Source organism: Embiotoca jacksoni, unplaced genomic scaffold (genome assembly GCF_022577435.1).
Source record: "Embiotoca jacksoni isolate LCO1_2020_lvr unplaced genomic scaffold, fEmbJac1.0.p SCAF_27, whole genome shotgun sequence".
In the NCBI taxonomy this organism is placed as follows: Eukaryota; Metazoa; Chordata; class Actinopteri; family Embiotocidae; genus Embiotoca; species Embiotoca jacksoni.
The window spans coordinates 4,577,360-4,600,423 of NW_027185378.1; positions in this window are offsets into that span (position 1 = coordinate 4,577,360).

Genomic DNA, 23,064 nt, shown 5'->3' on the forward strand with positions numbered 1-23,064 from the left:
CATAGGAGTCTTTGAGGAAGTCAGGAGCTTAACCAGCTTTTTGATTAAAGGAAGCAGAACCTAACTTCCCGGCTGCAGTTCCTGTGTCCCAAAAAGTTCCCAGTTTGGAGGCATGGCTTTCTGGTAGGCTTGAAGTTTCTGGAATCAAGCTGACTGGTCAAATAAACCTGTTGCTGCATCTTGTGCATTACATTTTCTCGCACAGAAAGAAAACATTGGTTAACTCTATAAGTATAGCATTTAATTAAATTTTATTTATATAGCGCCAAATCACAACACAAGTCATTTCAGGTCCCTAACATAGTAAAGTCCTTGCAGCAGAGCTTTACAACATGATACAAAAGAGTCTTACAATTCCCAAATGAGCAACAACTGGGAGGAAAATACGTCCCTTTAACTGGAAGAAAAACCTCTGACAGAACTAGGCATATGGGTCTCCACTGGTTGGAGTGAGGGGAGAAAAAAAGAGAAAAAAACAGCAAAGCTTACATGTAAACAAACAAACAGGTCACTGTGAGAAATCATCTTACTCAGGAAATTACCAGGGCTGCCCCCAAATACTCGATGAAGCATTTAAAAAAGAAAAGTCTCAGTCGTCCAAGTTTTCACGAGTCATTTAGTCATATAATAACAAAGAAAATTGCGCCTTGTCAAAGACATGTATTACTAGATAACTGCAATATTACAAAAGTGTCTCTCTTTCTCCTCATCATGGCAGAGTTGCTTTGACAGTAAAGGCAAGTTACGAAACACACACACCGGCGGGTGCTTATCCTCCTATACCCTGACTGTCAATAATCGGTTAGTAGCCTCGATACTGACACTGTTAGGTTAAGATACAACATACCTTTTGAGATAAATTAACATTTGGGCTCTGTTTTTGTTATTGTAGGTGCAGCACAGGTAGTTTTGTGCGCTGGGAGCGCATGCAGGTGTGGCCAATTTGTTGGTAATTTGACGAACACAAACACTGGCACGTCTGTGGGCGCAGCGCAGCGGTAAAGTAGGAGGAATTACTAATTACAAGGCGTGTTACAGCTGACTTCAGTCATGGCTGATCAAATCAGCTCCTCTTGTCTCCTTTAAAACCACTGCAGAGCAGTATTGTAAATGTATTAATTGTTGAAGAAGGAGCAGACTGGCACCGCCAGGCAAAGTTTACGCAGGAGAAAACTGACCCACCAAGAGGATCAGTGTCTGAGACACGCAACCATGCGGAGGGTGTAGCAGCTTCAACAGTCTCAGCTGTGAGTTCCGGGCGGCATCGAGGTCAGCACATCAGGTGATGCATTTGAAATGTGGATAATTCAACTAAAAACTTTATTTGCTATTTCATCATTAATTACATTTCAAAGTGAGCAAAGAAGCATCATCCAATAAAGTAATCAGGTGCTGGAACAATGTTGAGGATTAATTATAAGTAAATTACGTACACTCAAATCCCCTGATGCGATTCATTTATTAACAACATTGATGAATCATCACCAGTATTTTGGAGTTGATAAATGAATTTCATCGTGAGCTTCGAGTGTGCATAATTTACTATCCAATTATTTATTAATTGGCCTAGGCTGCCGTGCTTAAATTGCCCCAACCCTTTTGTGCACAAATGATGTAGTGTTACACTATGTTGCTGGGCTGGGTAGATTACCCAACCAGATAAGTAGGTGAAAAGGCTTCTGAATTGTTACCCATTTATGTGTTATTTAATAGCAATTTATTTGTAGTTAACCCGAGTTGCCTTTGATATTACCTGGTTGAGTTTGGCTTCTGCCAACTACCTGATTCACATTTTTCGATATGATTAAGTGAATCAAAATGTTACATTCAAAACATTTTGTGTTCATTATTTATGTAGTGGGATGAAATATGTAGGACATCCACCAAACCTGTCTGTAAGATTTTGGATATCTCATGTTCATGTGTGCTACTTGTCCACTTAAATCAATATAAAAAAAAAAAATGTGGTTGCACTTGCATCTGGTTTGAGCTGGCGGAAACACAAGCTTGATTTCATCTCAAAATCACATGGACATTGCACTGCCCAAACATCACAGTCCACCCATATACGACCCTATGTCATAAGGCTGAGACCGTTGAGGCTTGACCCTTCGTCTTATATCATTAAACTGCTTCCTACACTAGGCAGCGGTTCTCATAATACCAGGAGAAGAAGCATTTAAAATATGAGTTACCTCCTCCATCACCAGTTTAACATCATCCTGTGGAGGCCTTCTTGAAGTATCATTAATTCAGTGATTACGAGCCTGAACCTCCCTGGACAAGTTTCCTTCTACGTAAAGTTTGACTGGTCTGCTCATTCTGCAGCCATTACATTTGATAAAATGCTGTCGGCTGTGACAAACCTTCTAATTATCTGGTCCTCCTAATTGTACTACTGCAACACAGATGCAGTTGCGTTCGTGTTCACCAAATTATTAAACATTAAACATCCATTGGTTTTGTTTACTGCTGGGGAAATATTTGTTTCTTTAGCAGTTAGATGCTCCCTTTCACCTGCTAGGATTACAGATAGGGGGACAGGTTAGTTGCTAGCTGGTAGTGGGAAAGTAGCGTGGGGAGGGTTTATCAGAGCATTTTAGCAGAAAACATTTACCTGCTGCAGAAGTTGATGAGACCATTTGATTTAACCAAAATAATAATGTTTTGGACTGTAAAATGAGAATAAGTGCACTGAAAATTTGTATAATACACTGTAAAACTGTGGTAAACTGTAGAGTTGAGTGATCATTCTCTGTGGGTCACTTTTAGTTTCACTTAACATTTCAAAATACTTGAAACCAGTTCTTCCATTGTTACTATAAAAGATGGATTCGAGCAGCTTAAACCAAGGTGTCTTCAAAGAGAAACAAAGACAAATAAAACAGTACTTACTACCCAGAAAGTAATAAACCACAAATGTCCTTTAAAACATCTATTTTTAATGTTTAGTTATTTTTGTTACGCAGCTCAAGCTGAATCTGAAGTATTGTGGCTCTGAGAAAAATATTACTCACGACGCATGAAATCAACAACTTGAGTTCATGTGGAGAGTTTTTCCAAATGGGGTGAAACAGTTGTTTGCTGTTGTAAAACCAACATCTACCTTTTTTGCTTTAGTTTCCTAAATGTTTGTTGTTATGTGCCTTCAAAAACAGATGTGCTCATATGATATTCTGCTGTAGCTGGGTAGATTGAAGTGAGGGAAAGGATTGTTTTTGCATGTGGATAAGAAACTGAAAAAAAAGAAAAGAAAAAGAGGCAGCTTTGAGCTTCTGAGCCTTGTTGGAAATCATTAATAAAGGTAAACAAGCAGTGAATTAAAAATAACAACAAACTTTAGTTTGCTGTGTCATTTACTAAGGAACAACCAGCTGCTGAATAACTCTAACTCTGACAATGATTTATGTTTTCACTGTGCGACAATAAGTGTGCTTGTGTTTGACCGTTTGTCCATGTGGGTTGGCGTGTTCCCATTCTTATGTGTGTGTGTCTTGTGGTTGCGTGTGTGTGTATGTGTGCGTGTCGAAAGAAATGAGGTGACCTGCTGCCTGTGAACATGCTCTGACAGAATGCCTCGTCAGATGTCTGGGGAGCGCCGGCCAATCAGCTCTCCTGTCTGTCTGCTCGCCCAGCTTTGTCCCAGACACAGACACACATACTTGCACACACACAGTGACAAAACACACATGTATGACCACATACAGACACACTAAAGATGAAACAAAAGACATAAGGAGGGATACACATTGGAGCTGTGGTCATACGCTGTGGTATTAATATGTAAACACACACACACACACACACACACACACACACACACACACACACACACACACACACACACACACACATTCATGGAAGTGAGTCTGAGTCACTGCTTTGTGTGTGTGTGTGTGTGTGTGTGTGTGTGTGTGTGTGTGTGTGTGTTTGTGTGTGTGTGTGTGAACATCATATGGCTTCCACTGAAAGGGAAGGGAAAGGTGTAACTGCTCTTCTATATGTGTGTCTGTGTGTGTGCGTGCATGGGGTTTACAGCTATACGGAGCTCAAATCCTTGTAGTCAGAACAACTGTGTGTGAACCATGAAACAAAAAGGAGGACAAGAGGGAGGGAGGGACCGAGGAAGGAAATAAAGAAATTAGAACAACAGACAGGAAGAAAGAAATCCAGAATGGAGAGAGGGAGGATGAAAGGGAGGCTGAAAAAGATTAAAAAAAAAAAAAAAAAAGTAACTACAAAAGGAGAGATGCAAGAAGTTTGGAAGCAAGGAAATGGAGAAGTAAGAAGGTGGGAGACAGATGCAGGTACTGAGGCATGGATGAAGGATAAGAAAGAACAGATGGAGCCTGGCAGAAGAGAAAAGGTGAAGACGACAAAGAAAGGAGGAAGGAAAAGGTTGGAAGAAAGGAATGAAAGAAAGAAGGTGTGGAAGGAGAACAGAAGCCCAGGAGGTCAGGAGCTCTCCCTGAGAAACCCCAACAAGGCAACTGCAGACGTTACAGCAGCAGCATATCAATAAGCACACATGACTACCGAGCAGCTTAACATACACAAACACAGATCGTCCCCCAGGGCCCGTCCTATCTGCAACACACCATCTGAAACTTTGAAACGTCTCAACTCAGCTCTAACACATTGACAGTGAAAGTAATAGAATTAATAATACAAAAATAGTAATAGTAAATCAGTAGATCATAAGGCATTGACACTGATGTGGAGACTGCAGTTGTGTGTAGTGTAATCTGTCATGTTGAATTTTGGCATGGTAAGTGTTGGGCAAGTTATTTACATTGCTACTAAATGCAGAGCATTTACTTACTTATGTTGCTTGCTACATTACTGTATATTGGGAAGCCCAACACTGTCAGAAATGATCAGCTTTAAAACTGCAATACCCATATGGTTTATGTTTTTTTACATGTGAAAACATGTAAAAGAAAGTTTAAAGAAGCATTACCAGCAGCAGCGAGATTAACATCAGTGACAACAGCATGCTAGGAACCTGTTGTCATGGTGAAACCTGCTGCAACTAGTGGCTTACCTGAGGATATCGAGCTATAAAGAAGACACAACATATGAAGAAGACAGCTACTAAGGACAACCCTACGGTGAAATTGATGGCGTTGTGTCACATTGTGGTTGCATCACGGAGTGATAATTGTTATTTCAGAAGTGGAAAGTCTCTTAAGGCTGGATTCCACTGCATTGCATTCTGGCTGCGATATGGCCACTGGGGTTTATCGACAATGATTTTCATTCCACCAAATGCGTCACTCCACATTTCAGAAGAAATGTGTTCTCCCCCTGCTAAAAGACTGCATGTGTAATACAGATACAAACAACAACAAAAAAATCAAGAATTCATGTTAAATCACAACAAACAGACAAACAAGAGGAACTAGAATTAACAAGAATTACACTTTCTAGAAGCACAAAAATCAAGGAAAAAAGACATAGGTAGACTAGGTGACATAGTGGCTGTATACAGTTAATACCGTTAATTGTTGAAAGAAGATGGAATGGAGCCTGAATGCAACTCTGCCAGGTGCTGTAAACATAGAGGTAACAAGCCACAGGTCAGTTTCTCCAGAGACTAAAAAAAAACCTCTCACATCCTTTCTTTCATTGAAAGATGAATGTTTGAGAGTCAAACCTTAGATTTCAGTATCCTTGAACACACCAACACATATGGGGCTTTAATTTTGGGTTAACAGGCTGATAGTCCGGAGGTTTTACCTGACCAACACACATTTTTCCTCTTACCATAGTAAAGGTAATACTGACCTACAACTCCATAAGAAATACAGTTTCTCCAACTCTCCACATAGCACACCAACCAACACAAGCTGACATGGCAACATTCGATAAACTCATTAACAATCTCAGGTGAATCACAGCGTGCTGTGAGGGCCCACACTGCGCTGTAGATCCCCTGGATCTGTCCTCGGAGGAAGCCCTGCCAATCGTTCTGTCCAACACCACACAGAGACCTGATGTTTCTAACCTCAACTGCAGCTGCAGAGAAAAACTTGCCCTTCGCTTTCTCCAAACTCTGCAGTAGAAAGCACAGCAGCATCCCACCCTCCTCCTGCCAGCCTTCTGTCTCAGCTCACGCTCTCAGTGAGGGGGAAACAGGAGGCTCCTCCACTCATGAATAGTTGAATAACTCCAGTATGAGGCGAGACAGTGGATCCAAGAAGTAACCTCACTTAAGAGTAGCTATACAGCACAGTCATCGCTGTGCTATTCTCGATACTTGTAGTGGCCTTGTGTTGCCTAATTTATGTAGACCAGAGCGGATCCCAGATTTCAATGCAGAGGTTTATATATCCTTGATAATTCGGAGAAGAAAATAAGTTAAATTCCCTTTGATTTGGTTTTAGGTACCTCCTGAATGATGTGATCGTCTTTGTTTCCCAGTGCTTCATGTTGATCCTCAAGGTCGTCCTGTTGAATTCCCTGATGCATTTTAATGTTGAATGTATTTCTAAAGATTGTACTGATAATTGACTGATAGACTGTACAATGTCAAATGCCTTCGGACCGTCTGAACGGAGACAGGCAGAACTGAGGCACTGATGGACTAAATGCTCAATGTCCATGTGTATCTGAGGATAAAAAAACATTTCTACTGAAATTATGTTATTTAGGTTAAAATGCATATACCTTAAATGACTTTTGATTCATTGTGCAACAGCCAATCGTTGCATTCACTGTTGATATTTGAATTCAACAGTAAAACACATACACCCCTACTTTAGTGCTCCTTCAGAATCTCCGCCCCTTAACTTCATCGATGTGCATTGCCAAACAATGACTTTAACATCTGGGCTAGACGTTCCAGTCGTATTAAGCATCGAGGTGAATTTCTCTTTGGCTGTGTGTCAAACACAGTCAGATGTACATATTTTGTACAATCAATATCTAGTAAAGTTATTTGTGGCTATATAAAAAAAGAAAAGACGAGAAAGAATTAGTAACATGTTGTAATTCGAAAGAAACTGGAGAAAAAAAAAAAAAACTTGACACCTAAGAGTGCTGCTTCTAAATTTAGAAAAGTTTATTTGGTGGCAGCAGCAGAGATGAGCAGTTAGCTAGACTGCAGAGCGTACATAATACAGGAATAAAAATGGTCCCTTGAAGAAACCCTGAGGAACCCTATTTCATAGCATGATAATTTCACATGATAGTTTTAAAACTTTGCATCAGCAGTCATACCTCATTTTAACAATGTGCCTTTCAATATGACATGATCAAGATGTGGCTCATCTTAAAATATTAAAAAAATGTGTTATAATTTTAAGTGTGGTACATGTGGTCAGAGTGTTTACTATTTTAAACACATTTCAGATAATGTTTCAAAAGTGTAAAAATAATTGTCTTATACTGTACAGGGCTAAAAAGCAAGTACATAAGAATCTGCAAACACATACAAAACCAACAATTGCATACAAACATTTTAGAAAATCAACATGCACACACACACAGGGTTTAAGTCAAAATGTATTCTGTATGCCCTCTGCAGCCCTCGGGTTAACTCATGTAACCTACTTTCATTCAACAGAGACATAATGATGCCTTAATATGGACCCATTAACATTAGCCGAGAAAGCACTATATTTACCTGCAGCTTGCAAGGCATGCTTTGGTCTGAGGCATTATCTACATAGACGGGGACAGTGATGTCTGTAATTATTCTAAGCTCTGCTGCCCTTCGGTCTCGATTTTGGTCTCAATCTGCAATTTTCTGTGCAAAAGAGTAAGTAGATGTCTCGTAGCTAAAGTGTACATCTACTGTACCTCGATAGCTTCCCAGCAGGCCACCGTGCTTAGAGCTGCATCCCGCCTGCACCGGCCTGCTAAGACCCCCTGCCACAGCGACAGAGAGAGAGGAAGAGCGGAAGAGATGTTGGGGGTCCGCAGGAGATGAGGATGTAGGGAGGAGCAAGGGAGGAAACACAAGTGAGGAGGAGAGAGGCTATGATTGCCAGCCAGCATGTAGCCGGTAATTAGAATGTTGAGTTCCCTCTCTTCCTCTCTCCATCTTTCTGTCTCACTCTCGCAGCCATTCACACCTTCCTGTCTTACATGCTTGTGTGCTCAAGGTTAATGGAAAGTTGGGGGTGATTGGCTCAATAAAGATACATACACACATGACACATACAGACATCAGACTTTCTGTGCACTTTGAAACAGAGTGCAACTGTGTTAGACACAGTAACATGGGTCATTTCTTTCCTCTTTTGTTTTAAGGGCATTTATTTATATTTGTCACAGACATAGTCCAAAAAGTAACGTAACATGTAGGTATGGTTTTATTTCCTCTGATGGGAGTATTGGTATGCAACTAAAGCGTGACAAACACGAGAATTCAATTCTGTTACTGAACGTAATAACAGTTTGTTTTTCTCTTTTCAAATAGGTGTAGCAGACAAAGATCAGAGAAAAGTAATTTTAATAGTCAAAATGGGATTTAAACCTCAGTGAGCCTCCAAAAAACCCAATACTTTGCATTTTAAAGTTGCACTTAGGAAGGTTTTATCTAAATAAAATTGATCCAATTGCTACATGGAAGTAACCCATAGTAATGAATACACAGATCATTTTCACCAGTCTCTATAAAGCTCCCTTGTGTTTTTCAGAGCGATTTAGAATCATTCAAGTCATTTATTTGGTTTTACCGAATGCATCTTTAAAGTTTTAGTTCAAGTTCGCTGCTCTCATTAACCAGGCAGCTATTTTTTTTTAGCTTTGATTAAATCACGATACATTACTTATCAAACGCACAAAGGATACATAAGGTTAGCAGCTGGCGAGTGAACATATTGTCACAATAGCAGCAGCATAAGACATGCAGCAGCTGAACACCCAGGATGTTACTATTTGGAGTTGGTAGAGATCGGGGTGGGGGGGGGGGTGGGGGGTTGTCTGAGTGAGAACCTGAGGACACAATGCCCGCCCACCTATATTGGTAAACTGACTACACCTCAGGCATGTCAATCAACTCCAGTTATGTCTCCAAATATACCTCCCTTTTAGGCCAATATCTGATTAATAATGTAATTATTTTTAGAAGAACCATGAGAGCACTGGTGGCAAAGACCCCATAACACCATGAAGACTAAAGGAAAAAAATTACTGACTTTGTATATCATGAGAAAAGGTGATGCTTTTTGATAAACATCTATTGAAACCAGAGATTTTTTTTTTTTGAGCTGGCCCTTATTGTCCTCAGTGGTATTGCATTTTAAGACACTTCCACATAGGCTTCACTTTTCAGACCCTGAGTTTACGTCCTTCCTTACAGTCTTCGATCGAGGCTTCTTGATCAGTATTGATCAAGATTTATGAATCTTAGATGAATTACTGCTTGACGTGTCCATTTTATATTTTTGTGTGTTTTGTGTCGAGCAGACCGACTTGATGTTCAACATTGTGGTCTGCTGAAGCCTGTCAGACAAATCACATTATGTTTTAGAGGTAAGTACAAGACAAAGTGTGTGTGTGTGTGTGTGTGTGTGTGTGTGTGTGTGTGTGTGTGTGTGTGTGTGTGTGTGTGTGTGTGTGTGTGTGTGTGTGTGTGTGTGTGTGTGTGTGTGTGTGGTCCCTCCAGCCACAAGATTCATTATTTACACGAGTGGTTAAACTAGGACAGCATGGCCTTCAAAGCTACCTGAAAACCCTGATATCTTCTCGTGTCTTGCTCTCCTTTCTCTCAATCCTTCTTTCTCAGCCTTTCTTACCCCAACCATCTCCTCCTTCCTCCTTTTACCACTTCACACTAACCACCACCACTTTTTGCCGTCTCTTTCGCTCTCATTCACTCCTGCTGTCTTGTGTCATTTCTTACTTTTTTTTCTCGCTCACCTGTCTGTTGTCTCTCCCACTGTCTTGCTCATTGAATTATATTTCTGCCTTTGCTTGATTCATCTCCATCTCCCCTCTTGCTCTCTATCACACATACCAACACACAAATATATATATATATATATATATATATATATACACACATATATACATACTTATACATATATGTACATATACATACATATATAAATATACACACACGCGCACACACACACACACACACACACACACACACACACACACACACACACACCTTAGGCTGCTCTACATGAGCATGTCCTCTCCTCCCTCCCTCTCTCCTCCCACTCATTCACCCCAATCTCCATCTCTCCCCTGGCCCTCACTCATTTTTATTACTGTCACAGGAGCCTTTCTCTCTCTCTCCCTGCCTCTTCCTCTCTTTGTCTCTGTGTTTATGAGCAGAGCTATATTGAGAGCGTCTGGCTGGTAGACACAGAGGAAAAGAGGGGGCGAGAGTGCATGAGGAGGCTAAAGGAGAGAGGATGAGAGAGAGATGGAGAGACAGCAGATGACAAGCAAGACAAAGATAGAAAAGGGTTAGATAATGCAGTAGAACATGCAGAAAATACACAGCGCATGACCAGTTAATTGAAGGACTACATGACGTCTAGGGAACTTTAGATTTGAAGCTGAAACACGTTTTCTAATCAATCTAAAGGAGATCTAAAAGTGGAAGACAGGTAAACAACATCAATTCCAAGAAATTAATGGTTTGTCATGAAAACATTGAAAATTTACCATGGGTAAATTTCTTCACAAAATAGTAATCAGCAACTACTGATGAATGCTATTTTGATATTTTTAAATCAACAATGGGTCCTATGACTACATGTATCTTGTATCTTAAAAGTTATCATCTGACTCCCCAGTTCTGATATCCTCAATAAAACATCTCAGCATCTTTTCAACTCATTTTGGTTTTATGGGGCAACATGTATTTCGTTTAGGTTCACCTCACCGCTCTGGTCGAATCCAGTCACTGCCGGCAGCTGTTTCCCATAAACTTATAAAAACCAATTGTGCACTACCTGCCCAGCACCAAATAGCAGACAGACAAAGGCTGTTAATGGCTGTAATGGTTCACTTTTACAAATTATATGGTGTAGTTTTCAGCTGCAGAGAGCAACTGCTTAAATTTTTTTCTGTAAACTCTAAAGACCAACTAAACACTACTTTCTACACACCAAACAGCAGACAAACAAAGCTGACAAGGTGGTGAAGTACGTAGCAGTGATGGAGATTAAAAGAGAGCTACAACAAAAGTGTATGCAGGACTTACATTCGTATGGTGGACACAAACACGTTTGCAAATTAAAGGGAAACTTCCCTAAACTTTGTACTGAATGTGAAAATAAATGTCTCTTTCCTTAAACTTTTTGCATTAACTTACTATTTTGGCCATTTGCAGGCAGTGTAGGCAAGCTTTAGATGCAAATCTTCCTCAATGATCATATAATTTTGTCTCTATCCTCTGATACAACCCATAGGAGCATTTCCTGAATTAGTGCAACCATTACACAATTAGCACAAATGTTTTTCGTCCCAGCAACAACAATAGCGATCGCACCATTTGCTTTTATAAAACGAAAAGTAGTGCGCAGTTCCAACCGTGTGCTTTAAAAGAAAACAAAACCACATGCAAACTCACGTGATTGGGGTTAGAGAAAAAGACACACGACAAAATTAAAACTGCAAGCAGTGATATAGGGCTCCCCAAAGCCGGCTCCCCAACGTGCAGCGCGCAAGGGACCACATATCCCCGCTTAAAGTTGCTATTTTTGTCTCGTTTCCTGTCTCCAGCAGGGGGCGCTATGACGGAATATTACTATCAGGTGTCTTCAGGGCGTTGACTGCTGTCAAAGATGTAATGTTTGAGGAAGATCGGAATATGTACATAAAAGTTACAGTCAGTTGCAGGTTCATGGCGAGACGCTCAAAATAGCCGCCACAACGGGGTTGCACCGATCGACGGAAACAAATTCATGATGCCAAGAGACTTTTCGGTACATCTCTGTGTGATACACATGTCCAACAAATTTGGTGCATGTAGGTGAAACTCGTTGCCGGGGCTGCAGTTTAGGGGATGCTGGCGAGTCGTTTGGCCACGCCCACTCGCAAAACACACATCAGATGTATCGTCTCACCACGCCGGATGTATGTGACATGTTTCGTGAGTTTCAAGCATCCTTTGACCTTAAACATCAACTTCCTGTGTTACGGCGAGACATCAAAATTTTCCGCATCGTCACGGTGACGCCCATTGACAAAGTCGAACGAATTTTCTCAATATATTATCAACCACATGTTTAAGCTATTCTGACCCGACTTTAGGTTCATGTGATCAACCAGCTCGACGTAGCTTATGAAAGTATGAAAAGTGTAATTTTGGGTTGTCAGCAGGTGGCGCTATGACTATGAGCGAGTATTACCCCACAGGGGTCTTCAGGGCGGGGCTGTTATCATACCTGTGATGTTTGGAGAAGGTCGGTCCATGTACAAAAGATTTAAAGCAACTTGTAGTTTCATGGCGGGACGCTCAAAATGGCCACCACTTCACGGGCACATGAATCGACGAAAACAAATTCTTTGAACAACTTTTAATTCCAAACATGTTAACTGTGCCTCGAAAAAATGTCCAAGTCGGTCCAACAAAATCCTTAGGACAAGTTCGTTAAAGTAGAACATGTGCGAATCACCCAAAATGGCGAATAAATTTTAAATGGTGGACTTCCTGTCGAGTTGACGTAACGGTGCAATGTAACTTTTTTGTGCGTCTAGGTGTGATACACGTGTCCACCGGATTTTGTGCATGTAGGTAAATGTGGCCGCCGGGGCATCTCTTTAGGGGGCGCTAGCGAGCCATTTGGCCACGCCCACTCGCGACCCCACTAGAATGCAACATTTTTCGCTGGGAGAGATGTGTGTAAAAACTTTCATGACTTTTTGAATATGATAAAGCCTCCAAAAATGCAGTTCTTTGCGGAGAAAAATAAGGAACGAGAATAATCATTTTACGAATATCAATAGGGCTTTCGCAGCTTCGGTGCTCGGGCCCTAAAAATAAACAAAAACACATTGTTAATGCATTTACTGGAATGAGGAAAACACGGCGAATTCCCCGGGTATGCAGGCGAAGACAAAAGCAATCGATCTCAGGATAGCTGATCAGGCTACTCAGCAGATGATTGATAAAGCAAAGATGAATTAACTTTGAACAAAAATGGATGAAATAAACAATGAATAAATCACTCAGTATTTCAACCTTTTTATGAATATGAATGGACTCCTTTCAAACTGATAACAGATCATCAATATTTATACTTGTCACACTGCCGGGCGTGTGTATTACACGCTTTACTGTGACACACATGTCGTCTAACGATACATTGTTGCTGTAGAAATAGCAACAAGTCGATAAAATGCCAGTGTTTCTGCTGCCTCAAGTAGCTAAAAAAATATGAATGCAGGTTTCAGAGATAGTCAGGCTTATTCCAACTTCATCTCTTTTAGTTTGGATACCGTTGTGCCCGTCAAAGTCTTGCAAAGGTCTGGGCACCCAGCATTATTGCTGTAATAGCAAGAAAGTCTGGCAAATTGACAGTTTAGTTAAGTTTATGTGAAAAAGAAAACAAGGGAATTGTAAATCTTTAACCAAAATGTGTGTTGTAAACATCCATCACAGTTTACTGACTGACTTCTTGGTTCATCTTTGATTTATTCTAGATGTTTGCGTACTGTTTTCTCATAATGAGGGATTATTACAGAAACTTTGTCATTGCTTTCAATTTCCCTTCCAATTAAAGCATTTTTAATATTCTAGCGAAACTTATTGACTCTTGCTTGTATCTGAAGATGCATAACCAGCCGAAGGAGCACAAGACCTGCAGCCTTGAGCAATGGAAAATCATCTGATGAGTCATCCAGTATTTTCCCTCCATCCATGGGTTTATATTTGGAGAAAGACAAGAAAGAAGCCTGCAGCTCTTAGTATCTATTGAAGTTGGAGGTGGGTGTGTAATGGCAGCAACCACAGTGAATCATTAGCTGAAAAGTTTCTTGTGTGATTACCACAACTACTCCTGCCTACAGGCAGAAAAAAATGCCACAACTGGAAGGCAAATTACAAAACCTGATTCTTTCTATGGTGCAAATACAGCTCTCTTTTGATGTTTCTATTATTGTTAAGGTCTCCTGAACTAAGACAAACAGTAGATGAAACCAAAGGGGGGTGGCAAGAGCAAGTAAATCCCAAGGGCAGAAGGATATGCATCTGAAAGTATCGCTTTATTTGTCTTGCTGTGACATCACAGTCAAGGCTAAACATTTTTACAATGCCTTTTCAAAAGCAGCTATAGGTTTTGAAAACAAAGGCGTTGCTCGTTGTGATTTACCTATCATAGTAAGTATTACCTGAATCTGCAGCTCCATTCGACTGTATGGAGATTCATAACACGTTTCAGCTCATTGTCTAGTCACCCTCACCTCCCCCATAGCCACAGTTTTATTCACAGCTGTTATTAGCTACATTTCTGCAGTTAACTAACTACAAAGTTAGTAAACTACCTGGTAAACATTGCATTCAGCAAATAAAGATCCAAGTTCTAGGAGCTGTTCGAGACCAAAATGGAGCTAAATGACATTGACTATTGGACACAATGTTAATCAGGTAGCAACAAAGAGGACTCTCAATGAATAGTTTTATTTCTCTGTAACATGTGTGTGGTGGTGGTGGTGGTGGGGTGTGGTTTAGCTCAGCTGCAGGAGGGACTGATTGGGGAGTGGTTCAGGGAACGGTGCCTAGAAGGGGCTTAATTAGCCCCAGCTGAATCACATCCCCGATTGTCCCTCCCTAACCCACATAAAAACACAAGCAGGTGACCAGATGTGTGGAGAGGACACGGAGTCGCAGGGTGGCTGTGAGACAGACAAAGGACATAGAAATTGTGTACGTGTGTTTGTGGTGGAATAAACACCTTCAGAAACCAGACTTCAGCTGACTGTTGTCGTTCATGCTGGGAGAAGCCACCACTGGTAGGAAGATGCATGCCACAATGTGATAATGTATCATTTACATCTAAATCAATAATCACCTGAAAACAATTAGTTCTAAGAGTGGCAATGTCAGTTGTCTACAAGATGGGTCAGACATGGGAGGGTTCCAAATATATTTTTAAACTTTATGATATAAACTTCCTATGGTTGTAAGAAGTCAAAATTGTGTTCAAATGTTTTTGTTTTGATGCAGTCCCAAAATTATGTCCAAAAGTCATACTGATGTTGTTATTTTTGAGGTGACGGAAGTACCAGGCATGTCCTTTTCTGCCTGCTGGTCTCATGATCAGAACAGTGCAGACACTCTTTCAATGATCTTTACAGTCAGCAGTTCTTCATGTTTTACCCTGTGCTATAAACAGATTTCTACTTAATCCAACAAAGAATTGGAAACTTTTTTGCATTTACTGAAAAGTCCAAAAATCTATCATATAGTTCCAAGTGGAGTGTGACAACAGTAAAAAAAATATATATATATATATACTCAAGACTTAACACTTTTACTTTACCATGACGTGATGTAATGTTAGGTTTTGATGTTATATGTACATCGAAGAATAAGTGGAGAGAACAGGTTACAGCAATCCATCAATTAAATGCGTGTTTAAGCAGTATAGAGAAAACAAAGGCACAATAGGTGTCGTCAAGGCAATGGCGCTACCGTATGGTATTTGTGCTTTGAGCAGGTGTTTGCTGAAACGAGGCGAAAGCATGAGTACTCAACCATATGTGATTTAGCAACTGTTTAATAAAGACAAAGATGATGTTGAAAACAGCCCCCAAGGTCAGTTCATTGTGAACAAGAATTACATTGCATCTGTGTCTCTGTGCTTCTTTAAAAAAAATTAAAAAAAAAGCCTCTCTTTCCTTGTTGTGAACACTGAACGTTAAATTCCCCATCCTGGCCCATACTTGGGCAATAATCACTGTTTTCATCAGGACCCGTGTTGCTGGGGCTTGAGATTAAATAATGGAAAAATAAATCAGCTCTGTAATTAGGCAAACCATGATGCAAAAGAGAGCAGAGCTCCAGTGCTGTCTGCAAATATGTATTTTTTTTTTCTGTATGGCCCAAAATCAGCAGAATTTTACAAATTCAACTATTTTTCTTATGCAGCTCACGACCTTTTTTCCACAGAGATAATGGCAGCGCATTAGATTGAACATATACGTTTAAAGTTCAATGGGAGTTGCATTGGCTCTGTCAAGCCATGGTTTTCAATTAAAAGGCGGTGCACAAAGTTAACAAAGCTGTTTTCAAAAGTGGTGCATAGAAATGTAGAATACTTGAACCGAATTTGATGTCCATGAAAGAATAAAAGCTGATCTGGCAGCCTTATCGCTAGGATTTTTCAATTTTCCTTAGAGTGTGTAGTTATTAAGCTTAGTAATGAGAGTTGGGATCGATCCATATTTCAGTAGTTTATTGCTGAAGTAGAACCCCAAGCACTATATCTTCTAGTTTTAGTTGATACATGTCAAAAGGAGTGCTGCCATTTCATTGTAAAATCCCACGTTTCAACAGTCACACCCTTCTGCCCTTTACCTGAACAAAAATTATGGTAATTATGGCTTGGCCATGTCGGCAAGCTCTGATTGGTGGCCCTGTTTCATAGATTGGATGATTCATTGAACTTCCTACCGTAGAAAAGGGAAGCCAAAATATTGCTGATTGTTCACATCTTGGCAACCCAAAAGTTGTTCTAAATACAGTCTTTAGTCTGTAAAGTGCTGGAATATAAGTTGTAATATAACTGACTTTATAAAAGGGGTAGAGGATTGTTCACACTGAAACATCGAAAAGTTGCTCTGTTAAAGTGAACTAGTTAATTTTTTTTTTAAGACGTCACTATGGCATAACCTCTGTAGACCCCCCACGGTGCCCTACAGAGTCAACCAAACTTTCCAAGAGACTTGCCCCCCACCCCCCACCCCATCCCTCCCTCCTCCCCTTGGCCTATCCCATCATGGGAGGTTTTGATTCACAGGACTGACAACCTTATTATGCGGCACACTTATTATTGATATTACGCCGCAGAGGCGCGGTTGCCATGGTCACCGAGCGAGAGACATTTAATTTTCTCTCCTCCATCATCATTATCTATGGGGCCATCTGTTGTGGAAAATGAATTCAGCCTCATTTGCATGACTGATAAGCACATTCTTTATCTGTCCCACAGAAGGTCATATGCCATGGATTTGGGGACTGAGAGAGAGAAAGAGAGTGAGGGGGTGAAATGATGCGTGGTCTTACCTCTATGAATGAGGTAAATGGGGTGTATGTGTGTGTTGGAGTGTCTATCGGAGCTCGGATGTGTGCATGTGTTTGCATAATGCATGGCCATGTAATGTTTATGTATGCCCTCTTGCCATGCCTTTGTTCTCATGTGGGATGCTTCTGGATTTACATAAGCGTGTGTGTGTGTGTGTGTGTGTGTGTGTGTGTGTGTGTGTTTGTGTAAGTACGCATCATCACAACTGCATGCAGTAATTTGGTGTGCGAATGTGTATATTTCCACCACAGTACGTGCGTCTGTTTGTGTTCTTGTGTAGGTTGGTGTTTGTGGGGACTATTTTTATTTGGAGTTTTCAGCCCCAGAGGAAGGATGTTTTTGCAAAATAATTTGATTTTAACCAAGTTTTAGTTTTCAAGGGTTACTTTTGGGCTTTGTTTTAATATGAGCATTCATATGGAGTCCTGTTTCTCAACACCTGATGAATAATGAAAGTCCAATATTCACTCCCCGTTTTAGCTCTGTTTTGGTCTCCAAAATAATAAGCAGCTCAATGTTACACTATGTTCACCAACTATTGCTGCTCAGCTGTAAATACAGTTTTGAAAGCCGTCTTCACACTGCTAGGAATAAATGATCGAGAATAAGTGAATCTTTCCTTTGCTATTTCATGTATTTTTGCCTTTGAAATACTCCATTTTCACATGTAAAATGTAAAAGAAGACAGTCACGCTCCATGTGTGATTAAATTGGGTATTTCACACATCATAACTGTCCTTTTTTTTCTTTTGCCACCTGAAGCCTGTACTACAGAGCAGGATTTGTTGTTCTTGAGGTAGGTTCAAGGTTACCTCAGGTTTCATTCTGGGATTTTATAGTACTCTGGAGGTGGTTCACTTAACCTCGCTGCGGCCACCTTTGAAAACAGATTTGATCTAATCTGTTTTTATCTGGTTAGATAATGGTAATGGTTGGTATTTTTTGTAAGAGTACATATTGACTGTGAAATCAAAAAATAGTGGAACCAAGCAAGTAGCCAACAAATGTAAATTATTATTTGAAGAATTAAACTTTAATTAAAAGAGGCTAAAAAAAAAAAAAAGCTCCTATAACCTGAAAGGACCTGCAGAATCAGATGACAGTTCTCTATAATTTTGTTTCTCTGAGTGACTTCACATTACAGGTAGCCCTTTAATATTTTTGCTAATAAACAATTATTGATGAGCAACATTCAATCAGTTTATAATACTGGTGAGAATCAGGGTGAGGTTAGGCATATATTTCTGATGATTAAAACTGCAATAGGTTTCAGGACCATGAACTAGATGCAGTCAGTGGGGGTCCTTATAAGTATAGCAATGCAAACTCTGTGTGTGTGTGTGTGTGTGTGTGTGTGTGTGTATCCCCTGAAGTCACCGCTGTGTACATGTGTGTGCGTGCAGGTAAAGCAGCTCCCTATGGGTTTGTGTGCTCTGGTCTTTCATGTCTGGCACATTTGTCATCCCATTCTAAAGACCCAAGTCTCTCTCTCTCTCACACACACACACACACACACACACACACACACACACACACACACAAAGAAACACGCAGTACTGTACATAAGCAGGCTGACGCTTGTTATTCCTCCTCTCTCTTACTCCCAGTGCACCAGCAACACAACCTCTCCTCCCTTATACATCTCGCTCATTCTTTCTCTTCTTCCTCTTCTCCTTCTCCTTCCCCCTCACCCCCCACCCGCTCTTCTCCCTCGGTCCCACTGAACAACAAGCCTTCACCTTCTCCCACGCTATCTTCTCAAGTCCCAAAACACACAGATTGTCTTCCTCCCCCTCTTTCGGCTCCCTGGCGCTAGCCTGCTTCCACTCTGCAGCATCAACACCTCTAACCTCAGCAACAACCCTCTCCCCTGCTCCTTCCATCCCAACTGCAGCTTTAGGTTTCCCTTCATTGCTTTCACTCTTGCTTAATCTATTTCCCTGTATTCCATCACTCTCTCATTTGAAACAGGAAGTCGTATCGTCTTTTTCAATGTACATAAGCATTTCTATGCCTACATGGTACACAATCATGAGTTTATCGACCTGTAAATAATTCACGAATTATTCACGAATTATTCATAATAGTTATATATATATATATACTTATTCATAATAACAAGAATAATAAGAATTCATAATTCTTTTCATTTCACAACTGATATCTGTGATCACTCTATACTTTTTGTAGGGTTTGTTTTGAGACTATCAGCCTGTCCAGTTTATACTATCAGAAGCTCGATGACAACACAAAGTCAAAGTTCACTTATTTATTTGTTCTATAAATTTTGACTGACATCATCAGCAGGTGAAATTTGCTCAGCTGTCACTGGAACAGACGATATTTAGGCATAGCATAGTCCGGGGTATTTGAAGGACTTCTTTTTGAATTTGCCTAAAGGTTGATCTTCAGTGTTTCTCAAACAGCAGATGACAAAACAATCCAAATTTATGGCCCACTTAATGAGCTTTAAACTCTGTCACAGCCTTCAACAGCAGGTTAATTATGCTCAAAGCTTTGGAAAAAGAGATTGTTTTCAAGGTCATTAATTGTCAAGTTCAATCCACATGATGTTTGTTTTCTGGATAAATATTGTATCTTTGCACCAGCAATTTATAAAATTTGTTTAAAGATGTTAACAAGGTTGCAGGCTTACTCTTAAAAAACAAAACAAAGAGCTTTGTGAGAGTTCCAAGAATAGTTTGTCAAGAAATGTTTTATCTCAAGCAGTGTAATTGATGGCAGTATTAGACAGGACAAGGTACAATATTTTAGAGCAAAGGGTCGGCCAAACCTTTAAAGAGAGCGCATTACAATAGTAAGTAAGTAACAACAGAACAAATGTGATGAGGGAATTTGTTTCTCAAATGTCTCAGATGCAGCTCATTAAAAAAGTGAAGACATCACGCTGCCCATTTTGATCAATTTAGTCTGTGCCTATTACACATAATGCCCTTCTTTGTATCAGTAACCACGAGCATTGGGCTTGATTGGCTTAAGCCTTCAGTAAAATAGCCTCACCGAATGATCTTAATGTTTGATTTCTTTTTTGTATACCCTGGGGACAGACGACTGCTGCTTGATTAAATTAATGTGGGTGTCGGGTGATAATTTTGGGCATCAGTTGCTTCGTTTGATTTGGTGGCCACATGTTCTGCCTGCTCACAAAGGTACCTGAACACTGCCATATTAAGTCTTTTATTTTCGGCTTGGCTGCAACAGCAGGGCCATCCCTAAAATGTTAATGCCTGTCGCTTACCGACTGAATTGAGTGACGTAGTGAGTAAATTATACCATCGGTGAGCAGAATGCTGCGACTTTCTATGTCCGTTTCAAATTAGAAGCCCCGTGTGCTTCATACATAGTCTAGCTATTGCGGCGGCCCGCCTGTTATTTTGGGTTTCATTTTGTTTAAGTTTGAATAAAGTAGTTTTGTTTGGCCCTCAACCTGCGTCTCCAGTTTTCTTATGGCTTTTGAGCTGGACTATGACACTATATACACGCTTTTGTTTTGCTCTAAATGGTGTACAATGACGAGATATTCTTTCCACTTGTTGTTTTGGAAGCAACACGTCTGGAAATGTGTAATAAATAGATGTGCGATTTCGTTGAAAGTAACCTACGTCAGAAACAGCCCAGGACCACCATCCATGGCAGACAATTTTACCGGTCACAGTCAGTAAAGCACAGAAGTATAAATGATCGCTCAGTCCCATTAAGCATTCCAGCAAGCCTTAACAGTTAACAGAAGCACGAGCTACCCGTAAGTGGAATGCAGCCATCATTAATGCACCTGTGCCTTCCCTACTGGGACTAGTTAAAATGGCAGCTGTTAAAAAGAGTCTAATGTCCCCGTTTGGTGACTGAGAGAGTTTCAGCACCAGGAGCTGTCCATCACTCCGACTCAGCCGTCTCACCGCAGTATGACTTCTCCTGACGAAGTGTGTACCTTCATAAGTTAGCTTTACTGTGGGTTGATGTTAGAGTTTTGTTTACCGTAGAAGCTAACTAGAATAATAACAGCAACTCTGAACAGCTGAGCTTGGATTTTGTCGTAAAACGTGTGACGTTGACTTTTTTTTTTTTTTTTCCCCACTGTTTGTGACAAATATATTGACCGGTGGGTTAACATTCGTGATTTTACTGTAGAATTTAAACGCTGCTTTTAAGGAAAGGTAAAAAAAAAAAAAAAAAGTTAGTTGCCCACCACGTCATAAACACTGTATTTAACCATATAAAAAGCACTATAGTAACAGTCTATTATTTATTATAGTTATTTTTAACAAATCAAAATGAGTGCGACTGAGAGAGGGCTCTTCTGGATCTATGCTGAAAAAAGTTCATATTCCAATAAATTAAAATTTCTAAAAGTGAACCGAGTTGACTTAAGAGACACAGTAACCAAACGTGAGCCCTCAGTTACTTCTACTCGTAAAAGTTGGTTAATTATTTTGTTTGTGAAAAAGTAATATAGCCCATGTTGCTCCACTGTGAAAATGCCCTTTCTAGATATTCAGAGCAGTAGCGCCGAGATCGAAAAGTGCCTGTTGGTGTGCCAACTCCTTCAGAGGTATGTACCTATCCCTGGAGGCACGCCGCTCCTTTGCCACTGGTACGAACTGTATGCTGACGGCATTTGCCACATTATTGTTTTTTTTTTTTTTTTTTAAATAATTTTGTATTAATTGCAACACAAAAAGACAATCCGCTAAGGGAATAACACAAAGACAACAAGAGCAGTCAATAACAATAAGAGCAGTCAATACAAGCAGTTACAAGTTGTTAGGTGTTGTGTGAGTTGATGTTAATATACTGTTGGTGTTGCCTTTGTGTGTGTGTGTGTGGCACTTGCCACATCAAAGTGGTAGACTGTACAGTCTACGGTCATATTAGACTGGCCCCGCCCCCTGATGCGTATGCAAATCTGACGCGAGTGGCCGAGAGTTACGCTGAGTTACTGCAGTAAACGTGTTCGTTTCTGTCATCTTAGCTCAACACAACGCTGTAAGTGAAGGGATTGTTCTCTCCTCTTTTGTAGCTCGGATATGTGCGATGATTTTCAAATAACAGTAAAGTAGTTTCATATTCTGATCGTGACACACTGCTGTATTAGTGATTGTTCTGGTTCTATCCTGATAAATGAAAGAGTATGACAACACAATAACTGCTTAAAACATTGATCTCTGGCTAGTATTTTTCATTTGGTAATGATTCTTCAAATGGCCAACCGTTTTCTTGTTTTGCGCGCATTTCTCCCCCATTGTTTATTTGTTTAGGAATATACGGTTAATTAATTGTGCTTGATTGGCATTAACATAGCCAAATACGAATTTAAATTAGGTAATATTGAATGCCCTGAGGGCATCTATGTCCCAACCCACCAGAGTACTTATCATGCCTTCCTCATCTGCCTGGCAGCATTGTTGGAGGGAACTGTGCTTGTTGGTTCAGTAAAATGCTGCTGTGTGGCATTTGATTTGTTTACTATTTCACGGGAGATCAAAATATCAAAGTATCATATACATTTACTTCTGATTTGAGGAGTAGAATATGAGCCCGTGTCTTTGAATACTATTCTGAATATTTATGTGGAAACGTGAATATATTTGAAAATGTTATTGCTTGTCTGTCTTTTGAGAAGTCCCCAATCTTCTCTTTTGCCCTACAGGAGGGATGCTGCATTTTCAGCTGAGTCGATCCGACTGGGGAAAAATGAACGAATTAGCACCTCTTGTCCGGTAAGAAATGAACCTAATTTATAATCTAATTATGATGATGTCTCAGGGATCAAATTAGCATTCTCTGTGTTTGCATATCTGGGTAAATATGGCAATCATCACGTTGTTAT